The sequence below is a fragment of the Lactuca saligna genome, chromosome 5 (genome assembly GCF_052625555.1).
Source record: "Lactuca saligna cultivar CGN05327 chromosome 5, ASM5262555v1, whole genome shotgun sequence".
NCBI classification, from domain to species: Eukaryota; Viridiplantae; Streptophyta; class Magnoliopsida; order Asterales; family Asteraceae; genus Lactuca; species Lactuca saligna.
This window is the reverse complement of record NC_136421.1, coordinates 231,663,653-231,669,127: the sequence shown is the minus strand read 5'-3', so window position 1 is coordinate 231,669,127 and position 5,475 is coordinate 231,663,653.

Here is a 5,475-nt window from a genome sequence, read left to right as displayed (position 1 = left end):
AGGTACCACCCTGGTACGCCCGACGTACTGAGTCCTTGGGTAGTACGCATTTCGTACTCTATGTTTCGCTCAGCTTACTAATAGATTAAGCACTTGCTTCCATTCAGTGCTTTATACTCGATGTTCTTACGTTCAATATCAGATTTGAGCTCATTAAGACGTCCTGGGGCATAAAATTGACAACTTTATGCCCTTTCATGCTATATGGGACATAAAAACTTCATTCTTCACATTAGGACTACATATAAGGCTTCAAACTCATGCACAGAGTCTAGATACTCCCTAAGATTGCACTTTTATGCACTTAGTGTGCTTACAAAACTCAGATCTAACCATTTTAACCACTGGAATTGCTTAACTCTCAAGAGAAGGTCCAAAACCAAATGAAAGGGACCATAGAGAAAACCCTGACTAGATTTATTGTATAAGATGACAAGATTAAAGCTTTATACCTCCAGAAGCTCTTCAAGGTGAACTAGATGCAGATTATTGAAGTTCTATGACACTCCAAGCTTGCTTAGCAACTCCTTCTTCTTGAATGGGCACTAAAATAGCCACAAATGCACTCCTTAAGCTCAAAACACACTCTCTAATGATCTTAGGGGTTTCAGGGATGTTTAAAGGTGAAAGAGGCTAATTAGGGTGAAGCCCAAATGAGATAAGGATGATTATATAGGTCTCAAGTTTAGAAATTAGGGTTTACACATCCATCGCATATGCCTCACATACTCTTTGGTACGCTGTGACATCTCCATTTTCACGGCCAGAAAAGACTGATTTGTTTATGCTTGTTTTTAAAATCAGAGTACTCTTTTAAAGAAAACAGTTGCGGAATTTGTTCCCAAAACAAGATATGATAATAACTTATCAAAATATTTCTCGAAGAGAATGTATTTTCATTTAATAATAAAACCTCGGGATGTCATGTTCTGATACAGACATATAAGCATAAACAGAACTTACATTTAATTACACAATTGATTTATATCTCCTTTAAATCTCTCTATGAAATATGTCTTCATATTAATACCTGTGATACAAAGAAAACTGAGTGGGTCAGGCTTGGAAGCCTGGTGAGCATATAGGGTTTTCATCCCACAATGTTATATCATATATTTATAAATATAGAACATTCAAACTTGTACAATTTCACCATATAAAGGCAACTCTTATCCCACCCCATCGATCCTCACAACGACACGATCTAAACTCTCGTATCTTAAATTTTCCTCTTTACTTGATCCCTACTCACGGATCTAAAACTAACCTTTTTCACCTGATCCATACTCACGGATCTAAAACTAACCTCCTGATCTGATCCATACTCCCAGATCAATAATTGTACCCAATCCATACTCCCGGAATAAGGACAATTAACTATACCCTAATCCTGATCTGATCCATACTCCTGGATCAATAACTGTACCCAATCCATAATCCCGGACTAGGGAAAATTAACTTAGTCTTAATCCATACTCCCAGACTAATAACAAGTTTTATCTCTTTACCTGATCCATACTCCCGGGTATAAGACTAACCTCTTGGTCTAATCCATACTCGCTGAATAACTAGATCAACAAAAACAACATCGGGGCCTCTCATCTGTTTATCACACATCAACTATCTACCAATGTTCTACCCAACATATTAGTAGATAAAAATATATATTTTTATACATAGTTTAAAACCTGTATAACATTCTCATTCAATACCTATTCCACATAACAGATGAGGCATACCCACATAACACGTATTTCATAGAGAATAAATCATATCCATGGGATAGAAGAAAGTGAATATACATTCACATACATAACAACAAAATTATACACATAACACGTATTTCATATAAAACACTTCATAATTATGCGTTAGAAGAAAGTAACCACACACTCACTTGATTAGAAGATGATCGGACAACACTACGACTTGTAGAAGTAGTATTCTTCGGTAGATCTGGAAGATCTTCACAAAAACCGGACTCCTCGCGGGCAGAGCTTCGGCTTGGGAATCACACTTCTTGGGATCTTCGGGGCCTCGGGACTTGCTTCGGGGCTCGAGAATGATATCGGGGCTTTGGGATAATTCTTGCACGAAAAACGATGCAAAAACACGAGAAAACGGGAAGAAATGAGCAAAGAAGTAGGTTGCCCTCGACACCCTTTTATAGGGGGCTGGAAGCTCATTTACGTTGGGCGTAATGTGGATAAGCCCGGTGACTCCCCCCCCCCCCCCCCCCTTTGGATAATATCCGAATTTTTATTTAATTTAAATACTTTAATTATTTAATAAAATTCAAAAATTCATATCTTCCTCATACGAGCTCCGTTTTCAACGTTCTTTATATCCCCGCGTAGGTGAGACCACGATCTACAACTTCTGTTTAGACTCCGTTGGCTAAATTTGAATTTATTTTTATTATTTATTTTTAGTAGGTCGGGACAGGAAAATTCCGTTATAAATTCATAACTTCTTCATCCGACGTCCATTTTCGCCTATCTTTTTATTGTTTTACTACAATTAATGAGATCTTCGATTCTCATTTATATTGTTTCAGCAAAAACCTGCTCGATCTCAAATCGAGTATTCGGGCTGCATACTGCTAAGTCGAAACTTCGAAAAATCATAACTTCCTCATACGAAGTCAGATTTGGACGTTCTTTTTATACACGCTCATGTTTTAACTAACTCTATGACTTTAGTTTATATTGCTAAGGCTAAATATCACTCTAACGTAAATTCACTTTTTACGTCAGTCTGCGTCGTCCCGGTTCTGTCGCGAAACTTCGACAGGTCATAACTTCTTCGTTGTAACTCGGATTTCGGCGTTCTTTATATGGACAGAAACCTTGTAACATATACTATAACTTAGTTAAGATTATTAATTCTAAATAATGACTAGCCCGGATCTACGGGCGTTACATACGCCCAGTGTACATAATAGCCCTCCGTGATCATCTGTGCATGCTATGCTAAGCGTACTCCTGAAGTACGCCCACTGTACTTAAGAGACTTACTATGCAATAAATAATATTTCAAGGGCTTCAATTGTAATACCTGGTTTGGAGTGTTACACATTGGTTGGGATGTCATATGCTATCATATGAAGTGCATTATGCATTTTTATAATGGACTAAACCCTGTTGTACCCTCTTACATCTGGATGTTGTAGGAAAAATGAACAAACTTCTTGCATGTCTTCAACTATACACTGAATTTTTTTTTTGTGCATTTGGAACCACCGTCGAAAAAATATCCTTGAAAAATGGCTTGCCAATATTTTAGCTATGCCAATTGCCACTTGTACCGCCATGTCAAAAGTTTCCGAAGATGAAAAAGACATTTTGTAGAGAATAAAATTTTGGTTTGATATACAATAGTATATTAGGTTGGTTTTTATAGTGTATGGAAATTGAACAAAAAAAGTCATTATTGTGTGGTCAACACCATTGTCAAGAGAGTGAGACTAGGAATGGGGTTGTCGAATTGGCATATCGAGGAAGAGGCAGGGTGGTATGCACCAAACCCTGAGCAATGTTGAAGGGTGGTGCCAAGCAGGGGCGTATCATCTATGGTATGCACCGCCAGTCACCACCGTTACCTGCTGTTGAGTTGTTCTGCATTTCTGTTGTTCTTTCTAAATTTATTGTTCACAGAAGTGAAGAAAATCAGGTATATTCTTGAGTCCTGACCTCCTCTCTTTTCACACACATTTAAATGGATTTTTGCACACACATTATGATTTCATTCAGGAGCCAATTTTTTTGACTTTTATCTATAATGAACTGATATGAATTGTTCCTCTATGCTTGATTGTTCTTAGAAATTTGGGAATCAACTAATTAGGATTTCACACATTGTTAAATTCTTTGTTCTTGGTTCAAGTAATTAGTGATGAGCATTGCTTATTCTCTTCTGTTTATCTAATATTAGATTCAAGTTAGAGGGCTGATTTTGAATGAATTATTCATCGATTTTGATTTTTATAGAACGGTAATTTTAGGTTTTTTGGTGTTTAATTGCTGAAAAAAATTTGGTTTCTTATTTGTAAAACATTAATTTTAGTTTCTAATACTTTCGACCCATGATCAAGCTTTGCCCTTAGTGCAAAGCCACTCCTCAAAACTTTAATTAACCCGAGATTCCACAATTTTGCCGTTACCGCCGTCTTGTAATTTGGTTCGACTAGAGATGGAAACAGGGCGGGGAATACAGGGGACCCTAATCCCCATCCCCATCCCCATCCCTGAATTCTCATTCAATTCTCCATCCCCATTAGGGAATATAAATAAACCCCCATCCCACCCTTAACGGGGACTGGGAATCCCTACCTGGGAGTCAATGATTTTTTTTCCTTATCTAATATGAAACTTTTACATCAACGAAAACTCCAAATTTCAAATTTTCCAACATAAGTTTAAAGATTTTACAAAATATAAAAACATCCATAGATTGTATAAAAATATAAACAAGTTTTCTACCAAATTTAAATAAATACATAGAAAATCAAGTAGAAAAAAATTTATCAGTGTGATATTTGGGATAAAGTAGATAAACTAATTCGAATATATATATATATATATATATATATATATATATATATATATATATATATATATATATATATATATATATATATATATGAGTTTAAATTAGATAAAAGAAAAAGAAAATGTACAATTTCAACCAAGTAATTACTAATGAGTTATGTTGCTTGGATCAAGTTTTATGTATTGTAAATTGTACTACAAATATATGTGTTATCAAATATTAGTTTGTGAATTACCATTGGATTCCACATTTCTCCCATAACTCCTTATCATTATTTAGCATTAGTAACAACCATTTCAATATGTTTTATGAGTGTAATAATGAACCATCATAATGTGCATTCATCTTTCTATCTTATTTTGGTTGTATAAATAGTGAGTCATATGTACTAGAAAGTTGATGATTTCATTATAAGTGTTGGAATAAAAGTTCTCTTCACTCTTATATCGTTCATTACTTTATAATTTATCTTGTTATTTGATCATATTTTATAACATGTTATCAGCACAACTCTACTATAGAGCTCTAAATCCTTATTATTCTTTTCATTTTTAGTTATGTTTTTTATAAGTTTACATGTACAATGCTTACAACTTATTTTATGGAAATTATTAACTAGCAATTCCTAACATACAAGTCTTTATTTTGATTAGTATTTTCACTATGGAAAACCATGCTAGAGAAATGTTTCTCTACTTTTCATGCCACTAACATACTCCTGCAGCAACAATATCATGAGAAAGGTTTAAAAAAACTATCATTAATTAATCTCATGTCTTCTTATGGCTAAACAAAACAATGAGTTAATGATGAAAAATCACCAATCAATCACGGCCGGTTCTAGTGCATTCCCTGAAGTGAACGTAACATCATATAATCATAGTAGTCATGGGTCTAACCAAGGTCGTGGAGGTTATCATAATT